The sequence below is a fragment of the Ctenocephalides felis genome, unplaced genomic scaffold (genome assembly GCF_003426905.1).
Source record: "Ctenocephalides felis isolate EL2017-DRISC unplaced genomic scaffold, ASM342690v1 CF-g0.4_SCAFFOLD_03571, whole genome shotgun sequence".
NCBI lineage: Eukaryota > Metazoa > Arthropoda > Insecta > Siphonaptera > Pulicidae > Ctenocephalides > Ctenocephalides felis.
In genome coordinates, this window is record NW_020539725.1 from 22644725 (window position 1) to 22666359 (window position 21635).

The window sequence follows — 21635 nt, forward strand, 5'->3', positions numbered from 1 at the left end:
GTAATTGGTCACGCTTTGCTGATCAAGTAAATTTAGGTGACCATACATCCCGGTTTGGCCGGGACAGTCCCGGATTTTCACCTTGTTTCTCGGATTTTTCTAAAATCAATATTTGTCTCGGATTTAGATGTTCTGCCCCGGATTATCTTTGTTTTCCAAAAATATAGGTATAAATTGAATATTTCCAATCACTTGATAATAAAATTGCAACAGTTTATCAAATATTTGGTAATGATATATACAACGAGTATGCTTATATGAAACAATACGTTATGAATGAGAAAATTGCCGAAAGCAAAATTCAAAAAGCCGATTAAAAATAGCCCCTCACATTAATAATTTCGTACTTTCATTTTCAATTTTACAAAATTTACCAAAAATGGTCAAAACGAACTTTTTGAACGCCTTGCGCAAGTGCTAATTTTTAATAAAGTTAATTATGCAGAAAAAATATGGCATAATGTAGCATTGAATAATGAAGAAATTAAAATAAAACATTATAGTCGATAAAAAGAAACTGATTTTAAATCATATGACTTTAAAAAATATGGTCACCTTAAGTAAATAGAAGTTACTATTATACTAATATTGATTTGAAAGAAAAACGAGCAAAATTTTAAAAATCTCAGCTCAGAAGCCCATATTTCTGCAGAACGAAATTTGCGACAATATGGAATTATCAGATTTTTTATAATATCAGTTAAAATGTCGAGTTCAACACTTTATCTAATACTACCACTAATTTTTATTTTTTACCGTTTTTACATTACAAAGTATCTACCAATTTATCAATATTCACAGAATAGATTTTAATGCATTATAAATAAGAAGAGCATATGATTGGCAGTTTAGCATAAAACAAGTTTCAAGTTCTGTTTGACATTAATAATTTGTCTAAATTATAATTATTAATTAATTAAAGAATTATAATTCGTCGATCGGAATTTTTGTTACTTATGTTATATATTGCTAATCTGTAAATTAGGTATTTTATATCTATTGTAAGTTATGGAGCAACGGCTGAATACAAACTAATCCTTAATTATTGATTCTTTAATACTATAAAATTATTGAATGTATTAATTTAATCAATCAATTTAAGAAAATGTTATTGTGGTAAAATATTTAGAATTATTGATATTGGCTAATAGTTTTTTTTGTACGAGAAATAAAATTTTCATTAATTACTGATAAATATGGATAAGTTTATTATATTTTCTAATATTTTGATGTATCATAAAATTTATACGATTTACTAAAGACTTCATTTACTTCTATCAATATTTTAACTATTCAACTATTCTACAATTATGAGCTATTTCGTGAATGGATTCTTACTTTACAGCTTTTTCAATCAACTAATAAGTCATCAGTGAGAAATCGGTAACTTAACAATCAGTAATTAAAGTATATATATATATATATATATATATATATATATATATATAAATGAAGCTTGATATTATATTAGGTATACTAAAACTCGAAAACGGCTGAACCGATTTGGCCTGTTTTAAAATTCGTGATATTCCAGAGAAGTTTCAAAACCCCGTAGAAACTTTACATTTCAAATTTAAATATAATTTTTAAAAAAATGCAAATTTGCGGTTTGAAATGATGAATGTGAAGATGGCCAGCTTATGTATCATACGTCAAATAGTCAAATAGTTTTGATAGATTAGGTTAGGATTATTCTCAATTAAATTTAATAGAATGTTTCAGATGTATATTATTTAATTGTGGTAAGTAGTTCTATTTTACAGAAAAACATTACTAAACGAGTCAGTGTTACTAGAAATTTAAAATATCAACTTCGTTGTTAACGTGAAAATACACTTTTTGCTTTATAGCACTCTTTTTTGCAAATCATATTATTTTCAAACTCTGTGCTCTGAGCTTTGCTGAGCTTGTATATACAGTATAGTCAAACTTTTTTTTGTTTTGATTTTGATTCCTTGTGTTTATATTAGAGAATATACATTATATACCTTACATACTTTAGTTTTTTTTTTTATAAATTATTTTTCTATAATATTATATAATGTGTATAAATTTGCAAGCAGCTCTTTGCTTACCGACACATGTTTTCAAAGTAAGTGAGAAAATACGCTTTTTCTTATGGTTTTCCATCTCATGCTCCGTTGTATCGCAGAATGCTGTGCGGAAGATAAGAACATATATAAAATCACGCTCCTGATACCGCCAGCTTATGAAAATATACAGTACTAGGAGAAGTTTTCAGGAAAGAATTTTCTAATGAACCCAAAGACCATAAGCACGAGCTTGAAATTTTCTTGTCTTAATAGAAACATGTATATTAAAAGCGTATTGCGCGAGAATTGTATTAGTTACCTTACTAAAAAGTATCTTAGACAAATAGATGTAAATTTTGCAGGAAATATTAGGAGCTTAAACAGATTTATGAAATATTGTACTTTGGTCACAATTCTTTATATAAAAACTGTCAAAATTGTATTTTTACACATAATATATAACTTTACGTAGTTGTTATTAATACACATCACAAAGATAAAGTTGTGACAAAGTTTTATATCTGAAAAATTTATATGAAGGAAGGACCATAACGTGGAGTTGCCATAACAACGCTATATTACGGTCTAATTTATTGGAAAATTGGCCCCATAACCTAACTTGGCCAAAATAAAATAATGGCCAATAATTTGCGATTAATTGCCATAAAATGGGTATATGAAAATAATTGAAAATGTGTTAGTTCTTTGTATGTTTGAAATATACATAGTACGCAAAAAGTCGAATTTATCTTCTGTTTAAACTATTAATGTAGATTATTGTATTGTAGTTCAGAAAGGGGATGATAACTCAATATTAGCTCAGATACATAAAACAATAAAATTAAATTGAAACAAAAAAAAACATTAAAAATAAGATGGGTATATAAAAATATTTGAAAGTGTGTTTTTTGTGTGTTCGAAATACGCATAATGTACGAAATTAGAATTTATTAGCTGTTTATTCCATTAATGTAGACTATTGTAGTTCAGAAGTGGGATAATAACTCAATATTAGCTCCGATACATAAAACAATAAAAATTTAATTCTAGCTAAAATTGTACATAATTTTTGGTTAGGCTATATTTAAAGAAAATTGTTTTTTTATAAGAATTGAATTATGAAAAACTGATTTAGCTTTATAATCAGATGCCAGTTAAATTTTATTCATTTAACATTGGTATTTATTAGGTGTTTGCACATAGAACATATTAATCGCAACTGTTGTTTAAATATTAAATTATATAGAAAAATAATATAATTACCATTCTATATCCCTTACTGATGTTTTTTATGTACATCTCATACAAATAATATATATAATTTCGATTAAATGCTATAAATCTATTTATTTCTGAAATTCAATTAAAACACATAAAAGTATTGAAATTAAATCTATAAATTTTATTTGGAATATTTCACATTTTATTTCTAACACTTTTCATATGCATGAAAAATAAAAAAGCTCTTTCATATGCTTTATATCTGAAGTACTTATACTTGAATGGAAAATTGAATTCCTGAATATTGTTACTCTAGGCAGCTTTCATAACAAGCAATTTAATTTAAAAAATATAACGGGAAATTTTTTTAACTTGTTGTAGAATATGTTATATAAATATATTATAATATAAATATAAATATATAATGGTATCTATTTATTGCTTCGCGTTATATTTATTCAATATAAAAACTTCATGTCTAGTCAACACTTATGAGAACTCTAGCTATACTCTGAGAATTCAATAAGACGGTATTAATATTCATTGATCTTTAAATAATTATTTTTTAAACATGATAAAATATCAAGAGTAACAGTTAGAAAGCATTTTCAAATATGAAGAAACTTTACTGATCAATTTCTCCAAATATTTACAACTTTTCATATTTTTCATATATTTGTATAGATCGAATCTCTGATTGTTTTGACTTTGTAAGCCTGTGCGTACGAAATTATAAAACTTCTTACGTCAATAATGTTATCAACTGTTCTGAAGCTATTTGCAGTTGAAATTCAGATATTTTATGCAAAAACGACAAATCTTATTGCAATTTGCGAAGTTCTATTATCTCGCAGAACTGGAACCCATAATTTTGCGACTGCGCTCGCTCACTATTAAAACATTATCTCCCGCAATTTACACGAGGCGTTTAAGTTTATGTAATTAGCATATAACGTTTTTGTGTTAGCTTTGCCGCAAAACCCTATGTTTATGAAAGGATTAGCGATAGTTGGTTGAAATCGTATTAAAAGCACTGAAACCCTATTTCCAGGGTATGAAATCGGTTTGGAATCAGAGCAGGCATGCACAGATAAAATATACAGGTATAGAGAGATGAACATTGATTATTTTTTACAAAAAAAAATTAATATGTATCACACATTTTTATTTATAGATGAAGATAAATAAGGTGAATTTGTTGCATTTTATAAAATTTACCATAGCTAAAGATTGACCTTTTTAGATTTTCTTGACCACCCTTCAATTGTGTTTTTGGTCACAACTTCCAATTCTTTATTTTTTCTTTTTTCTAGAGTAATCAATCATCTGCATTTTTGTTGAGTTTACAAAGGTCACAATACTGAGAAGGATCTAGTTTCTCTTTTATAATCGTATCCAATTAAGATTTTTGGTTCAATATATACTACCCTTTTTTGGAGCACCACATCTCGAAACTTTCCAGGTTTTTATATGCCTTATATAGATTTTATGATTCAGACTTTCAAAGATACATTCTCCAAGTGATTCTTGCCCTGATATCTCTTGTTCAGTATTGTTTTTTAGTGAAAATTCGTTGCAAATACAAACAAGATTATTTCAAATTCTCACCAATATCTTTACAGGCACATTTTTTGACATTTTTATCACTTTCCATTTATCGATGTTATTTTCAATATTGAAGGTTCTTTCTAATAGTCCATGATATTTTGTATTTTTGACTAAAGAGTCCATTGGAGCCTGATGTCAAGTAGTAGTGACATCTTTTTCAATTTGGAAATTTAGATAGCAATATATTTTCAAGTAAAAACAGCACTCATTCGGCATTGCCGCATCAATGTAAAATTCGCCCTGTTACAGAAATTGTAATAAAAAAATTATCACACAAAGATGAGCCAACTGTTTGTGCCATCTTCAAAACCGACATAGTATTAAGTCACATTAGCCCAATAGTTTATAGGACATAACTTCTGATTGATCAAATAAAAAATAATTCCAAGTACCTGTCTGATAAGTGATATCCACTCATCATATAGATTGGACAGCAGGAAAACATTTTTAATTTTTTCAAAATTCCATTTAAATTTTATCACTATCACTATCTAGTATGTTCTTACTAGACTTTACAATACTTCAAATAAGCTAAATAATGGTTAGAACTGAAGGCTTCCATTCAGAAGCTCCCAATTATAAACAGCCTTCGGACAGCTTGATGTCAAGTGGCATTGGTTTAGCAGCGGCATTGATTTTTAGTTTCAAAATATAGGTAGCAATAATTTTTCAAGTAAAAATAGACTTTGATTATAATTTTATTATAATTTTATTATAATTTTTCAAGTAAAAATAGACCCAATTTAGAAACAGTATTATTAGATTCATAAATAGCTATAGTACAATGGGTTGTGTCGCCATTTTAAATACGCCATTAAAAAAGTCATCATAACAGCTCATCAGAATCGTTCTAATTGCTGTTAATGGGAAAAATAATATATATGGACTAGAATCATATTATTAAAATCACATCAAGTAGTTTTGCAGTTTTATTATCATAAAATATCGTGTAATCGCAATTGGATCAATCAAAATCACATTTGCAAAATATATGTAAAGATAATAAATTGTATTAAAATGTGAAAGACACTATAGCCGAAAGCAATAGTAAATATAAATTTAATAATTTTAATTATTTTTTAACTTTTCATATGGTAAGTTATAGTAATCGTAAAGTGAAATTTAAAAAAAAAATCAAAAGTATTTTTTTTTTCAAAAATTACAAAATTTTCAAAAATCTCATTTTAGGAGTTTTCAAAAAATTTAAAGGCTTTCTTAAAAAATTCAATTTCCATTACGGGAAGTTCTAGCAATTGGCCTTAAAGCACGATTCATACACCACTAGTTATTATTACATTTATCTTAGAAAATAAATATTTAAACTAAACTTTTGATCCTACTACATTATATATTTGTCAATTGTTATTCTTCTACGAAAAAGTTAGAATAAACTACTGTTCCAATTTATAGTGGTCAATATCCTTCCTCCGACCTTACTTTTTTTACCCTTGCTCTAGGGAAAACATCCCAGTGGCTTATCTCCGCGAAATGGAGCCTCTTTTTCTCCACGGATCGACCGGAAAACCGAAACAATTTATGTTTGTAATCTTCTTCTTCCGTAAATGTAATTACTGTTACTATACAACACCATTATACCACGAAGGAACTCGATTTTCGTGATTTATGGCTTGACATCGTTAACGAGTTATGAGTTCTGGATTTATTTTCATGCAACTGGATCAAAGTAATTAGTCCAGGTCAATGCAATTTAAAATAATAACTCGGTTTAAGTAGCGCTTGTTAATTATAACAATGGCGGAGCGTGAATTATTGAACAGTGAAAATTTCGTATATATATATATATATATATATATATATATATATATAATATATATGGACTATGTAAATTTGGTGTTGATATCTATTAAAACAAGCGTGTTGAGTCGGGCAATAGCACCATGTAAAAGAAAAATCAAGCAATTAGGAAATCAGCTTTATTAATTCATACGTTTTAGTCTTTATCGAGAACGTCATTCAGTGGAAAACTTGAAAGTTTTTCATAATTAATTTTGAAAAAAAATGGATACAAGCATATTAGACTTAAAGACAGGTACATACAGACAAAAACAATTTAGCACTAACTACAGTAATTAACACAATTGTAACACCAAGCTAACAGTAGTTCAAACATTTAAAACTAATTATGAATTTGAGTTGAAAAGCTAAATTTGTCGAGGAATATCCTATATTCATTACAAAGCGAATAGCTGTTAAGTCTCTTGTTGATTGCTTTATTGTTTAGCGATATTAGACAGTCTCCAATAAATCTTCTTTTAAATATTCGTATATTGGTTTCAAACTGTATAATTTACAAGAAAATTATTTGTGTCCTGTGAGCATCGTTTTATAATGGTGCCACTGCCCGAATCAACACACTCGTTTTAATATACAAGTATATATATTCATTTGTTAAATAATAATAATTTTATAATATGTAAGGTAGATTTATTGATCTTGACACTTTTAATTTAAAAAACAGCCTTAGTAGCTAATGTTAACGTTTTTCAATTCTAAGTTCAAATATAAATCATATTTTATATTTGTTCTATGTTTACAATAAATTAAACGGTTAAATATTAAATCATATTTATTGCAAGTTGCATTTTGTTCTAAATTTTCCAACATGTGTAAATAATGGATTTAATTTAAATAAATATTTGATTTGATTTTGATATGGCTATTTAATAGTTTACTTGTTTACTTATTTAAGTGACTACCTGTCTATTGTCAAAGTTGCCAAGTTGTCTACTTTTGTACCTGCCTACCTGTCCACCCGTTTACATTACCTTTCTACTTTTCTACATGTCTACCTGTCAACATGTCAACTTGTCATCATGTCTTCCTTACTATCTGTTTTTCTTTCTATATTTCTACTTATCTACTTGTTCACCTGTCTACCTGTCCACCAGTATACCTGCGATCATGTAGATGATATATATGATCTATAATTATATTGTAATAATTATATCAATAATAATGATTTATAATGAAAAATTTAATCAATTTTTCACTCACAATCAGTCAATACAAGTAGAATGTAGTTTGAATCTATATATTTTGAGAAAACTGAATTACCATTTTTTGCACTCTTTGCTTTGCATTTTCAAACGGCTTGCAAAAGTTCCAAATGTCCTTACCAAAAACCAATTGCTTGCCTCCCCATCAGGAATCCAATCATTCAAATCGGCTGATCCACGTTCTCGAAATTGTGTACGGAATATTGAATCCACACAAAATACACACAAATTCATTTATTCTAAAGTTCCCTACGGGAAGTTAATCATTAAATGTATTAATGTAATATTTGTTAACAATATGAAGTTTCAGTGATTTTCTCAATGCACATTGGCATACATTGCCATACTTTTGGTGAAAATTGGACAATGCAATACAACTATCACAATGCCGGCACATTTTATCAAATTAACGCGCCGAACGAGGTGGAAAATTTTGCATAATAACGGTTGCAATATTTGATGCATAGTACATGCGAGGGGCTTAAAATAGAAGATTTATGCAAGAGTTCACGCGACGGTAATTTTAATAAATTCAAATGAATATTTATCACAGATTATGTATTTCGCCTTATTGCGGTATGAATACAAATTGCGTTCAACGGCACATGTGACTGCTCGTAAGTCCTTTTCAGTCATAATTCATGCACAAACACCATATCCTACCTATATAGACATGTCTAATGAAATTAGTTTCACATACGTGTACGACAAACAATTATACGATCTGGGATATATGAATATATATATATATATATATATATATATATATATATATATATATATATAGGGTGTCCCAGATCTTGACTTCAAGCGATGGGGTGGTAGTATTGACCTTAACTATCCTGAAAAAAAAATAGAAATGGTGGTGTATGACATCGTGCCTTAAGGCAAATTGCTGGAATTTCCCGTACCTTAATGAAATAATCGAGGAATATTAAATGTTTCCAAATAGATTATTACAAATAATATAACTTTCATTATACTTATTTTATAAAAAATAAATAAAAAAACTTAATCAATCGGATTTAAAATGAAGAATATTGTCTAAGTTTTCTAAGTATGTATAAAAAGTAAATATTATATAAACTGAATTGCAAAGTTATAATTATTAAGTGATGTTTAGAGTATATAGCTAAAATTAGAATTAAAATCTGAATTATTTTTCGATATTCAATCAAATTTTTTTTTGAATATTAAAAAAGTGAAATAAAAAATAATATTCCCAAAAGCAATCTTTTTTTTTAAATAAGCAGAAAGTTTTCTGAATCATATAAATCGAATGCTTAGTTATCTTAAATACTGTCATTTTTTGCACATTTAGCTCCGTATCTTTGAAACGAGTGGATCCACTTTCACCAAAATATAATCACCATTTCTCCCCATCATTACGAATCGAATGTTTTTTAAATCATTCAAATCGGTTGATACGTTATCTTAAAAACTACCGTTTTCAGCACTTTTTGCTCCATATCTTCGAAGTCGCTGGACCTGTCTTCGTAAAAAACTAATCAGCACGTCTCCTCATCGATAGGAATCCAATGTTTTTTGAATCATTCAAATCGGTTAATCCGTACGCCCGAAATCGTCGACGAGGTTTTTTTGAGGTATGCCGAAATGTTCAGAAACCTCTGAATCGTGAAGATATGCAAAAAAATCATTTTCGATTTTTGGCCCATTACTATAACTTAACTTATAAAGGGAAGTTAAACAAAAATATATCTCACATTATTTGGAAATTGATGTCCATCCCATGTAGATCCCAGTGATCTACCGTCAACAACATAATTTTCTCTGTTTTGCACAGGAAAATTTTCAAACAAGTTACTTCTAATTATTATTTATTATTGATTATTGTTTTTATTATTACTACTATTATTTTTTATTTATTTATTTATTTTATTTATTTTCTTTGTCCCTTTTATTTTTTTTTCTTGATTTTGATGGTAGGACGGGGCACAAAGGTCCAATTTTGACTTTGGGCAATAATATTGTGAAAACCTAATCAATTATAAGTATAAGAAAATCATTAAGTACATGATTTATATCCACTTATAACATAAATTGATTTTGATATTAATTTTATTAATACCTACGCTTATTTGTTATGATATAAAACTTATTATAATATAAGACTAAATTTGGGGTATGATAATCTTACTATTATCATACTATTATATTATACTATACTATTATATATCATAGATAATTTAACTATTATCTATTATACCGTGAGATACCTATGCCATCAATTTCTCTATCCATACAAATAATCTATTACAGCTAGATTATTATTTGCTAACTAACTTATTAAGGCGTATATATATATATAGATATTATATATATATATATATATATATATATATATATATATATAATATCTATATATATACACCTTATAACTACTGTTTTACTACTTATAAATACTGTTATGTTTATATATATGTATATATATGTATATGTATATATATATATATATATATATATATATGTGTGTATATATACAGGGTGGCTGATATGTATTGCAACAAAGTAAAGCGCTATAACTTTGTCATTTTCATTTTAAATTTCATTGTTCAAAAGCAAAAATGTCAGGAATAACATCAAATTTTAGAATCAGTTTATATTTGTTTCAATTGGCCACTTTTGGCACGAATTATGGCCTTCAAACGACAGAAAAACCATAACACGCTGCACGAAAGTGGCTCTGGGGTATTTTGGCCCATTCCTGGCGAGGCGCCTTCTTGGGATGATCGACACTTTGGTATTTTTTAGTGCGAACCTTACTCTTCAAAATGTCCAAGACACAAAAGTCCAGCAAATTTAGATCCAGAGATTTTGGTGGCTATTGTGCGATGCAAATGAAGCGAAAAACCTCTTTTATAAGCCATTTTTGGTAGACGCGTGCTGAGTTTGATGGTGCTGAGTCCTGTTGGAATGTCCATGGTCTGAGATCGAAATTTTTGTCTACCCAGGACTTCAATACTGCCTTTAACACATTTTCCCGATAATTTCGGCAATTATTTTGATCCCACGGTCGATGAATAAGAGTGGAATGTCACCATCGGCCGTTACAGTGGTTCACACCATTACCGTCGGCGGCGCTCGAGTTCTGGTGGCCAATCGAAGGTGTAAATTTTTAGCTGACCTTTTTGGCAAGTAATCCCTATCATTTTGTTTGTTCACAAACTGCTCGATTTGGAAGGACTTCCCATCTGAGAAAACCAAATTTGGTAACTAGCCACTTTCGTGCAAGCGAAGCAACCCCTTCGCTTCTTTCCGTCTAAATTTTTTTTGTGCATCAATGAGCTCTTGCACTTTTTGGATCTTCATTGGCCTTAGTTCAAGCTCATTTTTCAATATGTGCTGCACCCGTTTTTGCGATATGTTCAGCTCACGGGCCATTTTTTTACCACTGCGACACGAATTTTGATTGATTTTTGCCTAAACTTTTTGGATCATTTCTGGGGTTGTTAGTGTTTTTTTTCGTCCACTTTTTGGACACGGTGCAACACTGAGTGTATCACGGTTACGAGATATGGTACGAGAAACAAAATATTTGTTCGCATTTAAATACTGTAGGGCTCGAAATTTAGCCACCTAAGGTTTTTCAGCCAAGTATGAAGCAATCGCACTATCACGCTTGACTTCCATCACGAATAACTTTTTTTCTGAATGCAATAGATCAAAATGCTTTTGTACGCTTGTAAACAATTAAATGAACAATCACTGGAATAAATCTGTCATCTGTCTGATGAGCGGTTTAGAAATGATAGCGGTCTGAAATTGGTTGCAATACATATCAGCCACCCTGTATACATATCAGACACCCTACATACCTATTTAATATTAATGTGTTATATTTCTACCTTACGCCCTATGTATTATCTCTACCTATCTATTGCCTGTACCGGGGATTGAACCCGGTTCCTCTGCGTGACAGCCACGCATCTTAACCACTACTCTATCGGGTCCTCCCACTGAAAATATATTATGGAACACACGGTTGTTTCTTGGGTTTATTTTCTAAATAATTGAGTAACTTCTAATTAATTGACGGTTGATTGTAGCGTCACGGTGGCCGAGTGGTTAAGGTCGTAGCCTGTCACGCGGCGGACCGGGGTTCGATTCCCGGTAAGGGTGAAAATAGTATGTAAGCGAAATTGTAGGCGTAAGATAATAAATGTTAGGCGGTTTAGATATAAGTGTAAGGATTGAGCGTATACGTAAGATAATAGATGTTAGGCGGTTTAGATATAAGTGTAAGGATTGAGCGTATACGGTGTGTTGGTAAAAAAACGTACCACATAGTAGTTATAAGGCGTATAACCACGTAAAATGTAATGTTTAGGCATGGTTTAGGTATAGGTGATACACATACGCGAAAAGAAATTTATGATATTAGGGGTTATCGTATAAGAATTGCGAGTGTTATATAGATTTAATTTACAAATATTCTTTCTTCTATACAAATATTTAGTTTTTTGACAAAGGCAGGGCTGAAGTGCAAGAAATGTCGATTTAGTTTTTGAGTCAACGGAGCATCTGGTTTAAATGATTCAAAAAATATTTTACATTTATTTACTGAAGAAAGAAGTGATTGAATTTTTGGGCAGGTCCAATAAAAAAGTAAAATATTCTCTGTTAAAAATATTAAATATCGGTACAAAAAGTTCTAGCAATTTGCCTTAAGGCACGCCATGCACCTCTAGTTTAGTCTTATATTATAAGAACAAAAAGTTCAAAACCATCGGAATCGAAAGGTGAAAGTTTTTTAGGTAAATTTGATTATCAATCAACTTTATTTATACTAAAATAATTATTAACTAGTGGGGTGGGTGGCATCGTACCTTAAGGCAAATTGCTGGAATTTCCCGTACCGTAACGAAATGTTCGAGGAATTCTGAATGTTTTCAAATAGATTATTATAAATATTGTAACATTGTCTAATATTTATAAGAATTCTATAAACTGAATTGCAAAGTTGAAATTATTTGTAAAGTATATTAGAACTATAGTTAGAATTAAAATTAAATCTGAATTATTTTCGATATACAAAAAATTAAAAAAAAAAAAAAAGTTGAAACAAATTTTTTTTTCCAAAATCAATTATTTTGTTAAGACAAGCAAAAAGTTCTTTGAATCAATTAAATCGGACACTTAGTTCTCTAAAAAATTGCCATTTTTTGTACATTTAGTTTCGTATCTTCGAAATGGCTGGGCCTGCCTATGCGAAAAACTAACAACCACTTCTCCCAATCATTACTAATTGAATGTTTTTTAGATCATTCAAATCGGATGCTCCGTTCTTTCAAAAACTCGATTTTTGTTTTTTGCACTCTTTGCCTTATATCTCTGTAACGGCTGGACCTGCCTTTGCCAAAAACTAATCAGCACATCTCCTTATCGATAGGAATCAAATGTTTTTTGACCATTCAAATCGGTTAATCCGTACGCCCGAAAACGTGGACGAAAAAATGCGGACATACAAAACAAACATACGCACGCACACACACACACATCCATTTTTTCTGAGTTATGCCAAAATGTTCAGAACCCTTCAAAACGTCGAGAAATGCAAAAATTTTCATTTTCGATTTTCGGCCCATTACATTAACTACCCTACGGGAAGTTAAAAAATGGAAATTATGAGCTTTTAGGTGCAACCTTGAGCTTTGGTGTAATTATAATGATCTTTTTGTTAGGTAACGTCTAGATAATGTGAAATTAACGAATCGGATTTTACGGGACAAAGCGACTACTTGTTCTAAGATTTAAAAATAGTTTAATAAAAATATTTTGGTTCAATAGCACTCAATAGTTTTTAGTTCTCCAAATTCTTGGCAATTTGCTATACGATACTTACTATTGGTACATATTCTAATAGCATTTAATAAGCCTTCATGTGAAATCCTCAGAAACTCATTTGAACTCACACTGCACCAGATCTTTTCTTCGTATGGCTGCATATCAAAGTGCAAAATCCTTTCAAGAGACCTCTGAGTAGTAAATCACCACAAAGAACTTTTCAGATCTTTTTACCCCTTTTTAAAATCGCATAAATACTGAATATTCTCTTTCTATGGATTTCCTTTAAGATGAAGTCGCTGTTAAACTGCTTAAATTCAATTCTTCTTAAAATCTCTTTTTACGACCAACTCCCCACTGTTCAGTGTAAAACTATCGAATGAAAGCATATCAAATATTGTTTTAAAACATTTTATGAAAGCTCCGAATGCGATGGTTGCTGATGTAAACGTATTACTATTTGTAATTTTCTCATTTCCGTGCTTTTCATCGTCGTACTGATCCGGACAGGTGTACATCATGTTGGACGCATGTGATGCATTCAATGCTTTGCACGTAGAGGGATATGCGCCAATCCAATTTCAAAGCAAATGATGAACTGCATTCGATGCCTTATGTGAATGCTCTATTATATATTATATTATTCATACACTCATCTATACACACACATTATATAGGGTAGGGCTGGGCATAAAGGTGCAATTTGAGTTTCAGTAATTAGCACTGCTTAAATTAATTTAACTACTCGACAACAAATAACAGTACTAAACTAGTGGTGCATAGTGCAATCAGTAATCAATAAATATTGATCAATCATTAATGACAATTGTTTTAACCTTTTTCAAATAGTTAATTATAATCATTATCAAAACACTTGAGAAAGTTTATATTAGCAAGAGGTGCCGAATGAGGGTATACTTCTTACGATTAGAATAATGCGTTTGAAATATCTACATTTTCAATCTGAATTGTAAATTTAAAATTCATATTTAAAGTATAAAACTTTGTATATTTTTGAAAAATTTGAAAAAAAAATTCATTCTGAAAATTTTGAAATTTACTTGAACCGTATAGGTAAACTTTAAAACTAACAATCTTAGTATGGAACTCAACAAAATTAGTACTCATTTTTTTTAATTTCATCAAATATCTGATAATATGACGTGCATATGTCTAATTATCATTTTTGACCGCCAAATATATTTTTTTTTTACTTTTTCTTCTGTGTCTCCGAAACCGCTATATCTGCCTTACCAAAAAATTGATCAATTCTTTATTTCGTAAATATAAGTAAAATATTTTTTAATCATTGAAATCTTGAAATAGAAAAATTGTATCCATACATACATACATACATTTACATACCCACACACACATCCATTTTGTCTAAGGTATGCCAAAATGTTCAGGAAGCTTCAAAACGTGAAGATATGCAAAAATTTTTGCGATTACTATAACTTACCCTACGGGAAGTTGACAAACAACTATCAAACTGTTCAGTACAGTTTCTAATTATTTCCTAATTATAGAAATATGACTTTTTACTAATTTTCTAAAATTGGTCAAAGGTCTTTTTCTACCCGATAGGTGGGGTAAAAAGGTACAGCCGGGAGACAAGCAGATACAATGTGTTATTTTCAATTTTATGCGAATGCGAAATACACTTTTTATAATCTTGATCTGGTATTTGGTCAGAAATATTCATTAACATTTGAAATAACTTTTTGTACTGTGTATCTTATGTAAAATTATTTTTTTAACTTATTAACTTCCTGAAGAAGTTTATGTTTTCATAAAAAAATCCGATTCGCTAATTTTATGTTTACTCGACGTTTCAAGCCATTATGAATCGAATGAGACCAAATTTTGAAAAAGTATGTGTGTGTGTATGTGAACAGATTTTTTGCTGTGAATCGACTTTTTCTCAAAAACGGCTGGACCGATTTCAAAAATTTAAAAACCATTCGATGTACATCGATGAGGACTATCTATCGCAGCAATTCTGAATCGATTTGTAAATCGCAGGCAATTCTGAATCGATTTTAAAAATTCAAAAACCGTTCAAAAGATATTGGTTAGGAATCGTGCTAATTAGGTTTTCGTCGGCCCGGCCGTTTTAATAGTACCATTAAAAATTCCTATACTTTCATTGTTGGTTGATCTTTTTACCCTCGGTTTTTTAAGCTCCGCTCTACCCAAATTTGAGCAATTTACTTTATAATTAATTACAAAGTAAATTGCTCAAGTCGAAATGTATAATTTTAAAGAATTTATGTGTACTGCATAAAAATAAATGGTTTTCTCAAAAGCGCTAAACAATTTTTAATTTAAAAGCATTGCTGTAACTAAAAATAATTAGACTTATAACGAACTGAATGATTTCATAATTCTTATACTTATAACCTTACTGAATGATCTATTAAGTAATTCATTAGCAAATAGAGATAAAGCACAACGAGAAACAATTTATAATTTATGTCACATGATTTGTACATATTTGTATGTGATGATAACCAGAATAAGACATATCGCAACCTTCATTTTGCCTAATAATGGCATTTCAGGGACGCACATACTTATCCGACACGCGCATTTCACGTGTTTCCCTAATAATCGAACTGAACATTCTCCTGGAATTGCTCTGCTCCGGAGCTCAGCTTTCTAGGCAAATGCAATTGTTTCATTCGAGACTGGCATCCATTAGAATTCTGCCAGATTACATTAGGATTATTGTCTGTGCGATATATTACCCGAAAACGCACATAGCAGTAATATGAAAACACGCGTACTCCCGTTCCGATCCAATTCGGCGAGGGACGACGATGCCAATACCACAAATGCTGAGCATGGTGATTAGAGGAGACAGAATAATAAAAGACCCAAAATCAAGAGTGGAAATTTCACCAGTTTAATGAAATTTTCCAAATTATTCAAAAAACACTCCATGACAAACTATATCCTGATCTACCCATAAAAGCAAATGCAACACTCTTTTTAATCATGTTTTTTGTGTTCTTCGTACTGGAGAATCACACCTGGTTAGAATGGAGCAGATATAATTTGTTGCTCTATCAACTCTCTTTATTATAACAAACTTTAGTTAGAATTAATATTATACTTTTTATTAGAATATAATTACAGAGTTTCTATATTTGATTTTTTGAAGAGAATTAAAATCTTTTTTTTACATCCATTTGATGCATTGCATATTATGTTAACGTAAAATGTATAGTAATATATTTCACAGTAAAGATACAATACCTTAAGATAAAAAACTAATGTATCACTCATAGTATGTAATTCATTGTATTGGTATACATGTTTTTAATCCTCCGTCGGTTGGAAATTTTTTCACCTTCGAACGGTCGCAGTGGTCTGGCTGGACCACCATTCATTTTACATGCATTTATATGGGAGAAGTGAGTTTTTGGTGTCTTATATGTTAACGATTATTAGTAGTATATACGTTTAGATTTTTTCTTTTTTTACCGTATTTTGCACGTGTTGCTTGTAATAAAAAAATAATATATCTTATTATATTATATGAAAAAATCAAAGAATATAAAAAAATCGTTGCTTTTTTATTATTTTTATTTTTCTGTTTTATATCAATGAAAAACAATATTTAATCTTTTTCGGCTCCTTCGAAATGAATGTGAAATTCAAATGAAAACGAAATGAGGTGCGTCGCCTTTGAAATGAGCTGTAAAATTCAAGTTGAAAATATAATTTCACTACAGGTTTGCCAAAAAAATTTTCGAACCCAGTACAAGTAGAAAAATTGTTGATAATGTGCGCATTACTCATCCGGTTTTCAATATTTGCGATGGTTTGGTAAGTTTTCAAAGAACTCTCGTCGTGAAAATACTAACATTCATGTTACAACACATAGCAAATAATATATAAAATGCAGTTTGAATAGAAAATACCAGAAAAAAAAAGACAAAATACTGGTTTACATATATCAAAAAGCGTATATTTCGTACAAAATGTATGGGTGGTCTAGACAGACCACTCCGACCGTTCGAAGTATAAAAAAGTTAATATCCTTATAATTATCCTTCTGTACATTTTTTTGTCCTGATTTTTTCATTGATCGACAGCTAATGAAATTTTAGGAAATGTCAAGAAATTTCAAGTCTATAGGATTACTAGAAGTATTTTTTTAACTTCCCGAAGGAGAAGTTTATGTTTTCATCAAAAAATCCGAATGGCTAATTTTATGTTTTCTCGACGTTTCAAGCCATTCTGAATCGAATGAGACCAAATTTGGAAAAAGTATGTGTGTGTGTGTGTGTGTGTGTATGTGAACAGATTTTTTGTCGTAAATCGACGTTTTCTCCAAAACGGCTGGAGCGATTTCAAAAATTTAAAAGCCATTTGATGTATCTCGATGAGGACTATCGTCTCTGAGTTTTGTGCGGCGATCGGCCGGGCCGTTTCTTTGTAAATTGCAGAAAAATGAAAAATTTTTCGCCCACGTTTTAGCCCGCAATTCTGAATCGATTCTGAAAATACAAAAACCATTCGATAGATATTCGTTGGGAATCGTGCTGATTAGTTTTTGGTAAAGATCGGCCGGGCCGTTTTCTTGTAATAACGTTTTTAAAAAAAAATTTTCGACGATTTTTATTTTTTTTTTTTTGACGGTAGATACCATAGTTTTCTAGGTCATACTAAAATATTACGGCCCTACGACAACTCGTTTAGCTTTAAAAATTCGTCAAAGTTTGCAAAAATTGGTATAGTTTTTTTGACATTTGTCAAAATTAGACTTTTGATCGACGTTTTCTCAAAAGCGCCTGAACCGATTTCAGAAATTTAAAAGCCATTTGATGTATTTCGGGGAAGACTATCGTTTGTCAGTTTTGTGCGACGATCAGCCAAGCCGTTTCTTTGTAATTTAAAAAAAAGTGTTAAACACTTCGTCCACATTTAAGCTCATCCTACCAAACCGATTTTAAAAAATCAAAAACTGTTCGAAAGATATTAGTTGGGAATGATACTGATCAGTTTTAGGTGAAAATCTACCGAGCCGTTTTCTTGTAATTAACCGTTGAAAAAAAAATTTAAGCCGATTTTTATGGAATTTTTTTTAGCGATATATACTATGGTCTTATAGAACTTACTGAAATATTACGGCCTTAAGACAAATCGTTTGATTTTAAAAATTCATCAAAGTTTGAGAAAATGAGTAGCTCTTTTGACATTTGTTAAAATTAAAATTAGACTATTTACTTGGTATAATGATAGAGTACTTGGTCTTGAACATAATAAATCATTAAAGTCCTGAAAACTGGTTCAATTATAAAAATTATTGATTTTTGAAAATTTGCTTTTAGAAAATACTCCGAGTTCGTTCGTTTTCAATTATGTGTAATAAATCCACTCGGAATACTTTTAATGACTCATAAATTAATTTATTTTTTATTGATTAAGTCGATTATTTAAATATATCGGGAAGTTCATGTAACTTGCCTCAAGGCTAAATACCAAACCAACTAGTTTTAATTGAAGTCGAAAAAAGTCTGGCCAGATCACGCCGACCGACGGAGGGTTAAATTAAATTCAAATGAAATTATTTAAAATAAAAAATGATGACAAATTGAGATACATTGTGTCGAGAAGTAACTAATGAATGATCCTATGCAAACTACGCAAATCTATACAAATGTAAGTAGAATTTTTCTGCAATCAACTTTTCGGTATCGATGAATATTCGAGTCGAGCAAAAATAATTTTGGATACATCAGAATTTTTAAAGTTATTTTAAATATCCGCATTTCATGCATGACCTATAAAAATTAAAATATTCTGTGTGAGCCTGAAATAGTTACAATGGGTTGATATAACTGTCAGTTTATTTTACTAGACTTTGAATTATTACACATACTATACGATCAAAGTGAATAGGACGGACCATTTATTAATGAATCCACATTGGGTTTAATTTATTCATACCTTTTATGGTTGTCACAAAATTACATTATCAAGCAAATAGATGTCATATCGAATAGAAGCATTTGGCATATGGTTCCAATCACACAATATTATTCCCGAGCACAATGTGTTCAATATTCCGAATGTATATCTCTGACTCGCATTTGAATTGGTTTGCATTCAATGTCGAGATTTCCTGTTGAAATACAAAATTCACATATTCATAGCGACTATTCTGTATTTATGCATATGTGCACACACCTATGTGTATTATGTGTGCTCAAACATTTATATGATGTATGAAAAATAATATTTACACTGGCAGATTTGAATTTATAGTTGAGAGCGCTCGTATGTTACGTGCATACAATATACTAAACGAGTTTATGCTGAAAAAGATAAAAGAGCATTTGTTTAAATTTAAATTACATATTCGTTAAAAATGCATTTACTGATTCTGAAAGTTGGCAAAAAAGTGTAATATCAAACATGTTAGATGATTTATTACATTGCTTGGGTTCTCTCATACATTCATAACACAAAGATTTACATTATCTTAATGTTCCAAGGAATATTAATATGGAAATACATTAAATCGCTCAATCTTCAACGACTTTGATGTTTAATCTTTAATTTGATGGTTTTCCAAAACTATTAAGACCAATTATCTTACTTGAATTCAATTCATATCTCATATAAAATCTGGAATTCAAATTATATCAAACACTTAAAAACTTTGCAAAATTTGACTATATGACTATATGCCTAAAACTCATGTTCATTCAAGTTGTTCATATTGATAAAATGTGCACAGATAATCTACTTCTAACTGAAATTACCTTTACTTTAAATTAAATATATCTCATAATATATTTAATTTAAATTAACTTCTCATTTAATTAATTGTTCTATTTTATGTACTCTTATACCTAAATTTGCAATTGCAGAAACAGTTTAAATGACTATTGCACAAAGTTAGCCAACTCTATACCAAATTTAATGTACTATTGTACATATTTAGAATATATAATATCAAATACATTTAGGTTTTTCTACGGAATATGAAAATTAATTCTTTAGCAATTAATTATTAAAAAAAAACTTTTAAGAATGAAAATTTTAAATCTTTTTTTAATTTACAGATGCTGCGTCAGAAGACGTGCTACATTGAAAATGTGCCAATTTATAGTGCAGAGCAACCGATATAATAGTTACTAATTGGTAAGCATATTAAATTTATTATAATATAATATTCTATAATTAAGTATTTAGATGAAAAACGGCATGGTACAAGGTAATCAATATGATTTTCAAATGATAACTACAGAAAATACTGCGTGTTTATTTCTAAGAACCTTTCATTATTTATAGGAAAGGTAAACTTATTATTATTATTTTTCTTGTGGAATGTTGTGGAATTTATTATCCTCACATGTTTCTTTTTTAATTATGAATATGAGCAAAAAAAAATTATTTCTGAATTAACTTATATACACCTATCAGCTTTAAAAAGATTTGTACTAAAAAAACATGTTTCAAATAGCGTGAATATGAATCAAACTATTATTATTTTTTAATAAATTATGTTTTGTACCTATATTTTTTCTAAATACAACGATAATTTTTACTGATTTTTATAAAGAATGGTCAAGTAGTTTTTGCAAAATATATTTTGATTATTATGAAATCGAAGAAAAAGTTCGTCCTTCATTATTTATTCATTATTTATTTTTATTATTATTCATTTATTAAATTTTTTACATAATTTGCATTGTGTATCTACCACTAATATCTTCCTCGAGTATATTTCAGGATTTTTTATGTTAAATTCGATATTGTTTATCATGCAATAATATTCCTTTTATATTTACAAACGCTTGATCTTTAAATTAACTGTTCATTTAAGAGGATCAGTTTATGAAAATTTTATATTTAGTAATGTTCTTATCGAAAACAATCTCATTTCATAAATTAAATTTTAGTTTAAATGACTGTTACAACATATTTAGAG

The 21635-nt window shown here is 29.4% G+C and overlaps 1 protein-coding gene across 1 annotated transcript in view; it reads left to right on the forward strand.

Moving 5' to 3' along the window:
• The window catches only part of LOC113384389 (kazrin-like), a 387846-nt gene that overhangs the window by 305777 nt on the left and 60434 nt on the right, over nt 1–21635 (forward strand). Inside the window, exon 3 of the mRNA XM_026622105.1 lies at nt 20767–20845. The gene's annotated coding sequence lies outside the window, so the exon portion shown is untranslated. The remainder of the gene's footprint in view (nt 1–20766; nt 20846–21635) is intronic.